The sequence below is a fragment of the Neodiprion lecontei genome, chromosome 2, assembly GCF_021901455.1.
Source record: "Neodiprion lecontei isolate iyNeoLeco1 chromosome 2, iyNeoLeco1.1, whole genome shotgun sequence".
NCBI lineage: Eukaryota > Metazoa > Arthropoda > Insecta > Hymenoptera > Diprionidae > Neodiprion > Neodiprion lecontei.
Window position 1 is genome coordinate 25,769,681 of NC_060261.1, and position 16,347 is coordinate 25,786,027.

General features: G+C 36.2%; 1 protein-coding gene across 8 annotated transcripts in view; it reads right to left on the minus strand.

The window, feature by feature from the left end:
- LOC107218913 (venom metalloproteinase 3) overlaps positions 1 to 16,347 on the minus strand; it is a 109,354-nt gene that overhangs the window by 55,082 nt on the left and 37,925 nt on the right. The gene's annotated exons all lie outside the window — the stretch shown is intronic.

A 16,347-nucleotide genomic window follows, 5' to 3' on the forward strand; every position in this document is an offset into this window, starting at 1 on the left:
ATATTTTTAATCTCATCAAAATCATCAGTTGGCTTAACAATTTTCATCGTTTGCCTTTCAGTCTAGATGTATAAGATACGCTTGAAAGTTGTATGACTTTAAAGATAACATAGCGAGGCACTGTTCTACACAGAAATTAGCAGTTTAACTACAATTGATTTACCTTGGGACATGTCCCCTAAGGCAGCATGAAGAGTTACCATACGTAACGATGAAATAAAATAAAATAAAGTAAAAAATGGAAGTAATAGCAAAGGAATAGATGTAAGCATACACACAGCAGTGACAGATAAGAGAAAAATAACTAACAAGGAGTAAACATAAATAAATAAAATGCAGAAGGAATGGACCAGCGGATAAAATGAAAATAAAGCTAGACAACAGCATTGTAAGATCGTCGTTTAAGATCGAGGAAACAGGTAAATATGTTGACCTTGAACAGCCCTACCAGTTTTCACCTCAAAAATTGCAGTAGGCAGCGAATACGATTGAGGTTGAAGTTAGTAACGTTATTGTAACGATGCGTGTTTAGGAAAGATCGTTACTTCGCACCTTCAGGATTGTCTGTTTAGTGAACCACACTAAACAAAACACATTTATATTTTGAAAAGCCAACTCATTGAAAGTTACTCTCAAATTAAACAATAGAGAAGATTTCCCTGATGTTTCGTTACCGTAACGTTACTAACTTCAGCTTCAAGAATTCTGTAGGTAGCATGCCGTAACAACAAATGACCATTCATAACAGACTGTCCGGCAGAACAACACTTGTAAGCGATGGGTTTACGTGGCAAACGAGACTCCGCAGGTCTAAAAGACTCTGCCAGGTAAGCAGGACTGCCAGAGTGCAAAACGTTGAATAAGTAACACCCGATAAAATAGAGCCTCCTGTTCTGTAGGATAAGTGTAACAGAAAACAACGTCCTATCAAAGTCGAGATGATGTAACACGGTATTGATCTTATTGCAGATTTTGTAACACGTTCGTTCTAGGAAAGAGTAGGCATCGACACGAGATCAAGACTCTTAACTTCATTAGCATAATTTATACAATGATTTCCGACTATAATAGGAGGTAGGGGAGTGGCATTGAGCTGATTTATAAACCTCACAGTACCACATAACAGCGCCTTAGTCTTTTCGTAGTTGATTTTGAGACAGTTATTCAAAGCTCAGTCAGAAATGGCCAGCACATCCTCAAAAACTCGTCTGACATCTTTATTAATGTTCACCGAAGAAAACGTGAAATAAATTTGAAGGTCATCTGTGTAAAGAATGTGCTCACAATCACACATCACTGTCGGTAGATCATTTAAAAAGATAGAAAAGAATAACGGGCCAAGCACAAACTCCTGAGGAACCCCTGATTTAATTCCAGCCCAGAAAGTAACAGAATGACCATACGAGAATCCATGGCTTATTTGACCTTACCAGTTAGTTGAGCAGGGTTGACTACATATTATATTTACACCGAAAACCCAACTTATACGAATCAAGTAATTCATGCGCTCCAGATAGCCGGCGAGCTGATAATACACAATCGTTTCAAGACCCTTGGATAGTGCACACAGAATAAGAATGGAATGAAAATCATCCCACGAGACAGGGTTCTTAGTTTGGTTGATCGGTTGAACCAAAGGTTCTTCCATAAAAGGGGAAGAACAGAATTAGTAATCGAATAATTACAGATTTCCAGTATAAATGGAAACAGTGATTTCATTACAAGACGCAGATGTCTAGCACTTATGCCATCACAGCCGGAGGCTTTGGAAGTGGATGAAAGAACTAATTCAGCAAGGTAGACAGGCGTGATGTGTTGAAAATAAAAATGTTTACAGTTAAACTCAGAGTCAAGGACAATTGGAACCACAAGGCAAGGAAGACCCGAGGTACTAGTCTGTGCAAAATAGGCGTTAAGACGGTTAGGCGTCAGATCTACAGGAAGCACAACCTAGCGTTGCTTACACAAACCGAAATGTCTCAATTCACGCCATAAGGATCTGGGCGTGGTGAGTGCAGAAAAGAGATGTTGTAACAGGTAGACTCAGTAGCCCGAGTTAGCAGTTGGACGTGATTTCAGAGGGTTTTATACCTATTGTACAGCACCAAGCACAGAGCCTTATTAAATACTTTAAAGTTATCAATACGATCCCTCGTGAGACGCCGAATATAGTCAGTTAGCCAAGAGGCAGGAGTACGCTTAGTGTGACACGTTTTGGACAGGGCGTGATTATTCAAGGTGTCAAGTAAGTGCGTATTAAGCAAGGCAAGCTTATCGGCGATTCCAACTCTATCGACTAATTCCTTACCCAGCACAGAGGTCCTGTTTTGGTTTAAGGAGGGCCTGCGCATCGATCTTCTTGACGTCCCGGTAACTGAACGACTTAGGAGCGGGACGAGGTAACTTAAGCGGGTAGCCAACACAAAATCATTCGTGCCCTGACAGAAACGGAGCACCCGACTGCCCTTGGAATACAATCTTCTCACTATCGTCAACTACACAAAGATCCACCCACGTATAAGAGTCTTCAGTGTAATGCGTAGGCTCAAACGTAACGACATACAAATTATTACACGCAAATAATAGCAGCAATTGCTCAGAGTGGAAGGAGCATGACAAGAGATTCGCATTAAAATCCCCACCAATAACAAGGTTTTGGTAAACATGTTCAGAAAAAGTGTCCTCGAATCCACTCAAACACCCAATCTCACGAAGATGGTACACAACGGAAAACCGTAACTTGGACGCAATTGGAATAGCAATATCCGATATCATAAATTCTGGCTTATGGCAATACTGGCCAGGAAACCTTAGGATTACTCAAGCACTTGGATTAGAATGTACGTATACAGCTACCCTGCCTCTGCAATACATCATCGTGTCGTAAAAATAGTCTCTAAAGTAGCTAGCAAAGTTATGAAAACGAGCAACCAGGAATTGAACGTTAGAGTGGCAGAGTTTCAAGTAGCCGTGACAGCGACCAGATGAAACAGAACGATCAGCTGGTGGAGCCAACGGAAGCTCACACGATAAAGAAGGACGACCACTGTTCACGCGCAAAGGTCGAATGCCGATAAGGGGCTGCTCAGGCTGAACAGCCGGGAGGTCATCTAAAGAGCGAATCCGTAAAAGCTTGGCTCCAGTATCCTTCTTGAGAAAACTTCCTCACGCCTGGCCCGGAGATATTTGAAGTCGTGCCGCTTAGCATAGCCACGCACCTAGTGCAAGAGATCCTGCTCAGAAAAGGAAAGGGTTTCATGTATGTGAACACGAGATTCAAGGAGAGAACCATCAATCAATTTTGCTAATAACGCTCTCATGGCATCCCGGTTTTCTAGCCACACAGATTGCGTATTACGAAGGAGGTAAATCGAACGATTAGCGATATCTGATCTCACAGCAAAAAAGATTTACCTATCGGTTAAGCTTCGAAAAATTATTTTACTCATAAATAAGTTCAATGGTCTGACGATTCTTTTCAGCATGAAAGAAGAAAATGTATATAACGCAGAACAGAATGCTTCGTATGATATATTTCCTTTCATCAGGTATCAAAGTATGCATTATTAATAATTCTCCTACGAATGACTCGAAGAAGACTACATGATTGTTTTCTATGTAATCTAAAAAGGAGTCTTATCATATCGAATCTAACCTCAATGCCTAATTAAAAATACATTCAGGGGCCGGCGATGAAAATATTCTAATTCATACACTGGAGTGTGAAATATTCGACAACTTCCTCGGACTGTAGTTCTGATGAAGCGTTTAACCTGTTGATGTTAGTTCAGGAAATCGTGTTAGATTTACAAAATATTACCACTGTAGTATGATATTCGTGACAACGTAATCTGATATTTATTAATGCTGAATTCTAGCTTAGATATATATGTATATTAAGCAGCGAATGTATTTCGCTTTGTGACTCGTTGTTGCGCATGGTCATGAAATGTAACTTGGCAATGAGATTGCTGCTTAGAGGACAGTCTCTAATATTGGCGAGAGATTGTACAATGGTACGTAATGTTCCGATCGGTTTCCAGATTCACATTTACCTCGATCTGGCTCACCGATTGGAAGCAACAAGTATCACATCTAGTCATGTTATTCCGACAAATTCTGTTTATTCATTTCTCAACACACGGGTTGGAAATTTGTTTGTTGCAAAACGATGAACCATCATGAAAACAGAAATCCCAAATGGGGAAGGTGTAAGTCACCTTAAAAATAAACAAACTAAAGGAAAAACGTTGAAAATCTATTAATTTGGATCACTCATCAACTTTTGTTGCATCAGTTATTTCAATTTATTTGTTACTTCACACAAACGACACAAGTACTAAATATAATCACAAATACTACAAAAAAACAACCGCTAAAAGCATTAAATACTTCGAAACATACAACATAATATACTTGTGATTCGAAAGTTCATGCTTTGAAAATTGCATGCTGTAGTGCAGGAAATTTGCAAATCGCTTGAATACCTACGGCTATACTCAGTTCTAATATAAATATGTATCGAAGATTTCAACGCAATTTTCTCGAGACTATATTTCTGAGACTTGACCACGATATCTAAAGAACCGCGTGAGATATAAATTTTTTTTTTTTGTAATTCTCATACAGAAGTTGTGAAACACTACAACGCATTAATTATACCTAAAACGTACCAGCAAAAATTTTTGCTTACTTTTTTAATAACAATTGACTTAAATTTTTCAAAAATTTTCATTATTTAGACGCCATTTTTTTTAGGATGGTTTCATTTTTCAGGTATAATCTACAGAGGGGATATACGGAGAAGAAATATTTTCGAAATTTAAAAAAATCTATATCCGTTCTATTGGAACCGTGGTAGAAGGGGATTTTACGTAATTCGCTTAAATACGTAGGAGCACCGATGCTATTGACCTTAAAATGAATCTCAATGAATTTGCCTACGCTCGATCTTTTCAGCAAACATTTCGTAATTTTCAGGAGCAAAAATTTCCGGACAGACAAAAATACACATGTCTTCTCTTTTTAAGTATTTTTTGCGTAAAAAAAATGTCGCTCGATTTGAAGAATACGAAGTCAATTCTTGTAAAATTTGACGTGGAATTGCCTTTATCAATATTTGATGAGATCGGACTGTACTTCAAATAAACATAAAAAGACCTAAAAGTTCCACTGGTTATGGCAAAAATACTACCACTTGTTTCACATATTATCACATTTCAGTTTTCAATATAGCTATAAATATAAATTACCTATAGTAATGAATCGAGTTGTGATTAAATTAAGCAATGTCTAAAATAAAAAATGTAAAATAAAACGTAAAACAAAAAAGTAATCCTAATATTGATTTCTAAGAGGCACGAGAGACGGGTAAAAAAAGATAACAAAAAAACAAGAACAGCGTACAAGAAGAATGCCTGACTAGACATAAAACAATACGCAGATCACTGCTATTGCTAATGAACAAAGTTTGTCTTACAACAATCTCGTGTTCCTGCAATGTGATATCAAATAAGCAATGTACGTCATTATTAGCAGGTAAAAAGAGAGAAAATAGAACAAAAATAAAACAAAGCTCATCGGCAGCGCAGAAAAATAGCAGTTCGAACAACGAAATGACGGTAATTTGATTGTAAACACAATGAATCATCTTACCGTTCTCTCGAGACAATGTTTTATTTTGTTTTTTCGCGTAGTCCATTTTTGTGCTTATTGATTAAAAAAAGAAAATTACATTTTTCCTCGAATTCTCGTTGCGCATATTTTTAGAATTATGACACAGAATTTTAGTGTTAGTGAAATTTCATGGTAATTCAAGAAACGATAAAAAGACCATCATGGAAAGAAAAAAAAACCATTTCATCAAAATGAAATATCATCCAAAGCGTAACTTGGAAGTAACAGGATAAAAAAGAAAATTTCTACAAGTGTAGCTCATAAAATTTCGAGTTCATAAAACACTAGCAATTTAAATTTTTCACTTTTTTAATTTTAATTTTAACAATAAGTTTAATGTCATTTATTTCAACAATAAACGGGATGATCACATCACATAACAGAACAACAACACAGGTAACATAAACATAACAATATAGACTAGAATTAATGAATAGGAAAAAGCCCGAGCAACGGTCAATAATGGTAAAGGAAACGCACGACAGATAAGTTCCATTGGTCATAAACGAGTAACTACTACCTGCAAACGAATGTGAAGGCAGAGATAGTAGAGCCAAAAAGTTTGAGCCAATTAAAGTTAACAATAGCCAACACAAAAGTCTCGCCGTCACTGATCTATTGACCTAACTCACCATGGACTATGCTGTCGAAAACTGTTCGTAGTTGCCTCTAAGGGACATTCTATCTATCGGGGACATGAAAATAAATCTTATCAACAAACGCAGTACAGCCCACCAAGTTGCTGAAAGTTTTGAAAATCAAAAGAGCATCCGAGTATGTTATACAGGATTCAACAGTGCATACATTATAGCCAACTTAACCACGCTCCCGTTATCGTAGTCCCGGACGGACATGGTCCTCTCTAACCTATAAGACAGGTGCCTCAAAAACTTGTGTTGATCACGCTTACTTGCGTTGAACACACTTACGAGTGTTGAACATGCTCAAACATAACATTACATCACTCTTGGTATGTTGTACAGATGACTCTGGGCGCATGTGTATCATACGTCAGTAGCGTGTGAACTAATAGGCCAAGAGCCGGGGACTTTTTTTTCTAAAATCCTCGACCGAACTGATTTTCTTGTTGTAAAATGTTGGGGGGTGTCCCTTGAATGTAAATTCAAGTCGGCGGAATGAGGGGGTTGAGCTTCAGCCGCCATCTTGAAAAATACGTTTTCTCAAATATCTCGTGAACCGTGCATCGTACGACAAATAACTTGTTGTAACTTTAGCTATGTTACCTTATCCAACAATAAATATTTATAGTTTTCCGCGGAGGGCCCCTCTCAGGGCCGAAATGTCAAACATTGACTTCCAATCGTTTGACCTTCGACACCGAGAATTCCACACATATTATCAAGATAAGGTCGAGAAAATAGTTAACATTGTACAAAATGTTTTTTTCAGCACTTGCTCGGAAAGTAAGCTTGTTAAAGCCTGTGGAATATACGTAAGGAACCCCATTTCCGAACAGTGTGATGAAACAACGAAACAAGCGCATGCGCGCAACCGAATTGCTCGATTTTACATACTAGGGCTTTCCTTGGCGCATGTGTACCTTCGAATAACTCATTACCACGCACACTGACACACCATTGAGCGTAAGTTACCTAATACCAATCTTACGCGCAGTAGAACCTTCGTTGCTTCTCAAATAAAAGTCCCCTTTATAGGTATTGGATAAAGCAGCATGCGTCAGACTCACAGTAGCATGTGTGAATGGGCGAAATCTGACTCGTGAGATTACAGCGCTTGCCTCTGGCTCGTGCCACCAACTTCATACGAGTATTCATGTGAACGCAGCACTCGCCTTTGTGGCTTAAGTGGCAAACTTCACACGTATCGGAAATCCTTCACTTTCCGCCCTAGTAACACAATATACTATTTCTTTCCAGAATATCTTGGAGCATTGATAACATTATTTTGTACTCGAAATGGCACGACGCATTTACAGAAATAATTACGACATCATGAAGTATATTTTTCACTAGGCAAATAAAAAGTTTCTCAACATTACAATTAGTAATAAAATTTGCATAACTTGTTCAAATCTTCCCATTGATAATCGAATTTTAACAAGTATTCTCTAAGTACGATTTATATACATCGAGTAACTTGTAATTAATTATATAATTAAAAAAATGCGATCGATCTTCTTCAAATTTTACGTGATTGGGATCAATTTTGCAATAATTTTTACAGATTTTTAAAAGTGGCCAGACAATTCAAAGTGTATCTGTTTCTAACGGTCAAACGGTGTGATATCGAGAATCAAAAAAATGTGGATGGTTGTACTTGAGAATACCACTAATTATACATGCAACTACTCAAAGAAATTAAGAATATCGGGAATGGTGAAACTCCGTGGTATTCCTCATATACGACATACATAAGATATGAAAAAACACCATGCAACGTACAAATGAATGTCTGCAAAAACCTTCGGATTTCTCCTTGGAAATTAGTGTAACTAAAATCTGGTCAATTATAGGGAATATTGTCCTGGGAATTTTCAGGTTGACGTACATACCCGCTGCGAGTCAATCTGTTCAACTGCCTTTTACATGTTTACACGAATAGTTTATGTAAATATGTAAATAATATGTATGTATAAATACTTAGCATTCGAATAGAATAGAGTTTTATACATATCGACTCATTGCAATACATAGCAATATTTTTGTCTGCAAGTGTTTGCCATAAAACGCGTGATTACGTTCGTTTATTATTGTGTCTACGTGTACACATTATATTAGGGCGGAAATCAAGATTTGTACGTATTCCACGACATCTTTATACGTAAACGAACATAAGGTATACAGGTACAACGACTAACGAATTTACACATTCGCGCATAATAATGTAACCGAGCTTTGTCTAACCATTTTACCAAATGGAAAAACCCAAGTTTTTCACCGGCATACATAGGGTTTCGTTAATTGTGAACTGTGCCACTTTTCGCAGAATGATTTCAGAAGTCCATCGGAATTTCGAAATTTTTCTCAGATATCTGAGAGAAATCATTTCGTCCGGAGACTTTTTTTTTAAATTTGGACATAGTGCGAAACCCGTGGGTCGAATCACAAAATTTTTTCAACTTTTGCATTCCGTTTTCGATGCCGTAGTTTTTTCTAATATTTTATTTATCATATTTGACCCGTTTTTTGTTGTTTCATTTGAAACACTTTTCTGCATCAAATAAAAATGTATTGGAGGGTTTTTGTTCAGGATTGCGTATAGAACGGGACTGATAAGCCTTTTTTTGAGTTTCGAATATGTGAACTTGTTGTGAGATATTTGGAGACATATACGTTAAGGTCGAAATCGACCATGGCACCCCTTTAACCCTTTGAGTCACAGTGGTAAGTGTTCTGATCACCTATTTTCTATTCATTTTTTGTATATTTCGAGATGTTTTCAACACGTTTTTTTGCGGTTTTTTACTATTTCTGATAGTATACTAATAGGTTTTCAATAGCCGAGAGTAATTATAGCGACGGTACCTAAATTATTATTGTTAAAAACAAATTGACTGAAAAAAATTTTGAAAATTGAAGGAATTCATTTCCGAGGAAGTTATCCCTCCACACATATACATGTTTTACATAAATTATAAGTTTTCGGTAAATTTTGAAAATTCTAGATGGTGGATCCAATATGGCGGATGAAAATTTCAAATTCGACCGAATCCGGAGGTAAAATTCTGGTTTCTGGGGTCGCTGGTTACGAATCTGAAATCGGATTTTGAAAATTCAGTATGGCGATTCCAGTCAGCAGTAATTTTTCACCGTTTTCGATCAAATTTGAAATTTTTGACTGCCATACTGGATCCGTCATCTTAAATTTTTCATATCTGATTTCAGATTCGTTACCAGTGACCCGAAAAACGATAGAATACTATCTTGCTGTAAAAGTTGACCCAGCACAATACTATTTGGCTCAAAAGGTTAAGTTACAAACGTCAAAATCTTCTAAAAATTTTTCTATTCAAACATTCTCGTTCGGCTACCAAAAAATTGCTCTTCTTCCGATTATTTTAGAAGGTCAGGTTTCAACCAAATTAAAAACAGCGAGGTATCAAATTTGTTGCTTTGGCACGGAATGCCCCATGTACACAATATCAGTGTGCAAGAGTTTTAACAACTGCGAATTGCAAATGCGAATAGATATTAGAAGTGCTGGTTCGTTATTATGAATGTCGCATGTTGAGCTACAACGCTGATTGTGAGACACGTGAGTATTGCACGCATACGTAAGTACATGCATACATACATACATACATACACGTGTTATGTAGATACCTTACACAAACCGATTGGCTGCAGTCGCGAGTAAAGGGTAACTGGTTTTGCTCTCACGCAGCCAAGGAGAAGCTGATTGCGAAGTAGACAACATTTCCTCCCTGTATAAAATATGTGTCATTGTCGTAAATCCAACGATAATTGTACAGTGCGTGTTCAGTTCGTTACAACAGTAATTATCTGTCGATTTTAAACATTTGCTCTTCTACATTTCTCTCCCCAGTGCTATTGTTCCAAAACCTATATTTGTATCTTTGGACCTCTAATTACTGCCGTCAACATTTTTTTTGAATGTTGAACTTTGCGACTACAAAAGACGGAAAAACCATCTATAAATTATCACCAATTTTTTGTAGCTTTTTTTGCCAAGCGAAATGAATAAAAAGCGTGTCAATTTTTCGATCAATTTGTATTTGGCACGCTTTCACGTACCTTAAAAAAATAATTTTCGTATAAAATTGAAAGTAAAAGATATTATTTTTTCCGTAATGATATTTTATACTTACATTGCTGCCAAATTTACAGACAATTAATTAATTTCTCATTGCAGATACGTTCGGTAAAAAAGACGCCAGAATAGGATTAAGCAAGATAATGTATTTAGTAGAATAAAAAGAAAAACATTGCTCGTTGCATTGGCCCCTAAATAGCCTGACAAATGAAAACTATTCTTCGTTTCTTGGTAAGTTGGGTTTACAGAGTGTTACATTTTCGGTGTATTGCAATTAGAGCGACCATTGTCGTTGTTATAGATGACGGCTGTTAGCCTTTTAAAACTGGACATGATTCGTTTTTGATGGCTTTCAAGCTTCCAGTCCATGCCTTCAAATGTAAGTATCACACAATTTGCGTACAGAACCAGGGTAGTGAAATTTTTAGTGAAGAATTAATGAATTAACCAATAATTTTTTATTCTATAATGGAAATCATTTTCAACAAAAATTAAAATTTAATGGCTAATGGGTATATTTGCATTAAAAATGGAGAATTATTGGAACATTAATACATTAAAAAAAGTAATGCATTACTTACAACCCTGCATAGAACATTAGTTTCTCTTTCAGCTCCATACTTTATTTGCCCCCCACCCGTTATTCGATTGTATAAATAATATTTTCTCCATCGTAAATAAATTATAATTCTAATGTAGGACCCCTCAAACGGCTGTAACGACAAAGCATTTAACTGGTTTTTAAATTGACCTTTTAAACTGAAAAAAGGATCGTTCTATAACTCGACAGGTCGGAAAATTCTCTTTTTAATCCCAATTTTGTTGTAACTTCAGTACATACCATATGGAATCACTATCGATACAGCCACATATATGAAGAGAATTATCAGGATGTTCGGGGTCAGACGTTGGTCAATTTGGCGTGGAATATCCGGTATAAACTATGCTAGTGAGATTGTCAGCGGCAATTCGGGAAAGTTTTTGCAGCAAACTGTTATTTAGATTGAATTTACTTTCACTAAGATTGCACTCGCATCAGGTTTCGTGAGTAGCAATTATGACTTTTTTTAGTACGCAACGCACAAGTGATGATGCATATAGGAATAATTCGCAAATCCTGAAATTATGTTTTTCGAAAGGTTCTATTTTTGGACGTGATTTAATTCCTTGCCGAAGATTTCTGTGACGTACCAACTGTGGTGGGTTTTTTGGTTTCCGTAACTGCAATGAAAACCGCTTAAATTTCCTCTGAAATTTCTTGAAGAACTCGGAAAAGTTCTGCGAATTTGGAACTTAAAAAATGACCCACAGAATTTCATTGTCAGTGAAATGGGTACGAAGTAATCAATTTCTAAGACTTTTAGCAAAAGTTTGAGAAAACAAATGTTCGTCAGGGAGCAAAAAGAAACGTGAACTCAAAATTGAGGTTACAAGAAATCACACAAATACACAGGTATATTCGGATTACACAACGGATACTAGCGGTTATTTCATCGATAAAGAACCGTCCAGAAACAACCTAACGCACTTTGGAAGGAAGTTGAAAATCTCCCAAAAATGACGTTGCGTCAGAGTAACGAGAACGGACGCTTGATTTCAATTGCGCAACACAATTGTCAAGTCATATTATTCGGTATCGAACCTTCGGTTCCGTACAGGTTAAAACGATAACATAAAGTTAGGTTAGGTACAGTGAGGAATGTACCGATTTAAATATCCCGATATTTATATATTATTATATTATATATTTGTTTAGTTGTTATTTAGAAGATGAAAATGAGTTATTGTTCAGTGTGTAGGATATGTAACGGATGTAGAAAAATTAGACGGGTTCTCGATAGGAATGTCTAGAAAACTCAGAGGTTTCTTTATGGCGTCGTCCACGTCTTTGTCTACAGTCTCACGTCGGGGTCATGAATTTTCTGTTGTTGCCACACCTGTAATTAGCTCGAAATCGTGTGCAAAAAACGGACTTTCACATACTGGTTAAAAAGACCGTGCAGACGTCGTAAGGCCGACATTATTTTACAACCTCTCGGTAGGAACGTACAACAATTTCGCAGCTGTGATTATAGGTTTCGTGTAATTACAACTTCGACTACCAAATTATTGATTCATTATTACTTATTCCGTAAAATCTGTCCAAGATTTCTGAAATCTAAATAAACCAATTGTGTGAGATTGGGAAAGTTTGATCCAAGGGCGATTAAACATGCGGGAACTTTTAATTAACGTACCTGAAAAAATTTCGCTGTAGTTGCAATGCTATGCATTTGATAAATTATTTATTATTATTTGTTGATCAATCTTTGTTTGACGATATCTGGAGAAGAAATGAACGGATTTACATGATTCTGGTCTCAATCAGCGGGGTTTTTTTTTCAACGCAGAACTGACCAATTTGTTGACATATTTCAATAAAAAAATTTCATTTGTTAATGTTTTGTAGGCTCTCGAACACATCCCAGCTGGAAGTTCTTGGGCTGTCACCATCAAGGTCAGGAAAATTAATCACTTATTTTCATTACTTGATGAAATTTTATAACAATTTGTAGACAAAAATTCTATCGAAGAGTACAGATCACATTTCTTTTAAATGAAAATTGGCAGTCCAAATACAATGCACAAATCTTTTACTACTTTTGTCTCGTAAAAAATTCAGTATGAAAATAAAATAAGTGAATAAATAAATCGAATCCGAATTTGAAATAATTGTAATAAAAAATGTTTCTCATGATTTTCGTCGACTTTTATCACAGCGGTTACTTGGTATGTGTATAATCGCCTTATTGTTAAAAAAAAAGGTATTATGCGTAGAAGATGTGGAGGAGAAATTAATTCTTCGTCGGAGGGAAACGGCAAGGATTTGGTCTGTTTTTCGGGCGAGCGGTGAATTTAGTTGCTGGCCGAATGAAAGACGACTTGGGAATGAATATACCGTGAATTTCTCTTGAAACAAGCCTTTCCAAGCCATGCGGTCACCGCCTACACCAGAGCATGCACAACTTTCACTTTGCAACGAGAGTATTTCTCCGTTACGCTCGGTTCAGGTAAAGTTTGCGGATACATCGGCGCAGACGATGACCGCGTGACATGAAAGGGTCCGTTTCCAGAGGAATTCACGGTATGGGACTGAGGATGTTGGTATGAAACTGACTTGTACTTTTTTCAGGTATGGAGTTCGTTATAGTATTGAGAACGGAAGGGGGTTGTTTATTTACTTTATTACAGTTTTATGGTATTTTGACTAACGTTATATCGTTGCACTTTCGAAAGATATTAACCTCATTTTTATATAATTTTTTAATAAAACCAAAACCAGCTTAAAGTCCAACATTTCACTTATTCATGATGGAGGTTTGATCGATTTCTGTTACTATTATTGCATGAATATAAAGGATCGCTGTGTTAATTAATCCAGATACCATTATTAATCTAAGATATGAGTTTTCAACCAAAAAAAAAAAGAAATCAATTTTGGATGCAATGCGAATGGGTAAAGTATGTTGTAGCCATAGATACGCAGAAAGTTTGAGTCGGTGAACTACTGACTCAATAATAATCTTCGAAAGTTTTTGATTTCATTCCATTCAAGTGACTTCGCCTACCAATAATGTCCAATCTGTAGATGTGTTTCGTAACTTTTTCCAGGTATGGAAACTCCATACTCATTGTCAGCATACATTAAGTATGGATTACTGGTGTAGAGACCGAGTTAGCTGGGTGAAAATAAGAATAGGATGCAGGGTGTAGGGTAAGAATGTGGAAAAGCTGGAGGAACGTGTAAATTGGAGGGCTGAACAGTTAACGTAACACAGCCAATTACAACTAGGGTCGTTAATCTGTACAGTAGTTTCATTCCAGGGGGTCATAATTGAAATTATATCCCGTCTTGGAACAATTATCGAGAATTTTTCTTTTCTTATCTAGTTTTTAAACAAATTATCGAAGTAAAGATGTGCGTGTATTGGGAACAACAAATTTGAGTTTAAATTCGAACATTTGCCATCGTTGTTAAGGGTATGTCAACCTCCGTCGAATATGACAAATCTTATTTTAGGTCCGCTTCTTTCTTTTCTAAATAATGAAAGCTTTTCAAACTTTGGGAAATGATAGGGTTTATGATTGTGCTCGTGGATCGATTTTGAAAAGTTAGAAACTTGATGCTAACACTACAATATCTACAGCTAGTTGTCAATTAATTTGACGTTATGGTACACTACTGCAGCTTAATTAGATATTTTTTGAACTTCAACATTCATTTTCCGAAGTTTTCTTTACTAACCCACATGCACAATCATGAACCCTATTGTTTGACAAAGCTTGAAGAGATTTCGTTACTCATAAGGAGTAAGAATTGTAAAATACGATCTGTCTCATTCGACGGAGGTCCAACACCCCTTTAATGGTATTGTAAAAGTCCGAAATATACTTGAAAAAAAAGGTTGTAAAATAATTCGATGAACTAAAAAGTTTTGGTAACTCATAAATTCTGACTGAACATTGGTGGAAATTTTTCAAACAGTTTTGAGAAATGGACGCACGAGCTTAACGATAAAATCTAAAAAGTCTTAACTTTTTTAATGTTCCAAAACTGTTTCCAATACGTCTCCGTAAATTTGCCTTCAAATGTCAATTTTCCAAAATTAATCTCGAATTTCAATTTCTTGATCGGATCTCTGATCCTGTAAAAACACTCCATAAATTCTTCTATCAAGACTAGAAGTGCTCGAATTATCTGATGATCAGAATAAACTAAGAAATAATCAGTTTATAAAAAAGTGTAGAAATTTGTCACACCCACCTAAGAAATAATCGTAATCTTGAGTTTCCGGTACATGATTTTTGGAGTTTCAGACTTACCAAGGATCACGTGGCCGGAAAGTGTCCTCAGTTTTATAAGAATCACCAGGTCGTATGTCCCTCGTAATTGATACTCAGATGCATTTAGCCATCTGCTGGTGATGGTATTCATGCAGCTATAATTCGTCACTTTTTACCAATCTTTTCACCTTCGTTTGGATCTACAAGATCCGGGGTATCAAATGATATCCGCATTCAAACGAGTGAGTCAATGATCGATAACAAGGAAAAGCGAAAGTTCTGATTAAGCCTCGAAAAACTTACTTTCAGAAATGAATTGGTTCTCATCGTTGGTAAAAAAATACGACTGCCCAATTACGATTACGGTATTTGGTTGGGTTTGGTTCATAAGCTCTCAAGCCTATTTAATCGTCACGTTGACCGAAAAATTTTCAGTTGCCATTCGTTGTAAAAGATACTTGCTGAAAAAAATCGTTCAATTTCAAACGCTAAAAAAGGGAATCCAATTGTAAGGAAGCAATTTTTCAATATTCATTCACTGTTTTCCTTGATTTCTGTTGTCGAATGAATACCGTTATGCTTTCGTAGTAGGAAATTTTTTCAGTCATAATCAAGGAAATAAATGTAAATTTTCTTTTCCTTCTTTTTATCGATGCAGAAAACACGACCTTTTCAAAATTCATTGTTTTACGCCGTTATTAATATTGGTACAAATGTCAAAGTTGATTAAATGTTTTGCAAAAATGACAAAGACCCAAAGAAAGATTCCTTCAAATTTTCAAATTACGAGCCGTTAATTTACTCTCGCGCACTGTTAGAGACATAGAAACGTATTGTTTAAAAACACTTTGAAACATGAGTAGATTTTGTAGGTTTTCAATTTTAATTTTATGTTTGGTGATAATTCAACTTTCTTCATTTTTCACCCAGTTTTACCGATTTTATTAATATTATGTAAAACTTTCGTAGGCTGAAAACTGTACAAAAATGTAAAAGTATAAAGTAAAAAGGACTGAATATTCAAGACTCTAATATGATTGCAAGAAATAAAACAATTCAAAAAATGTAGAGCTTCCAGAAGCGTTACTATGA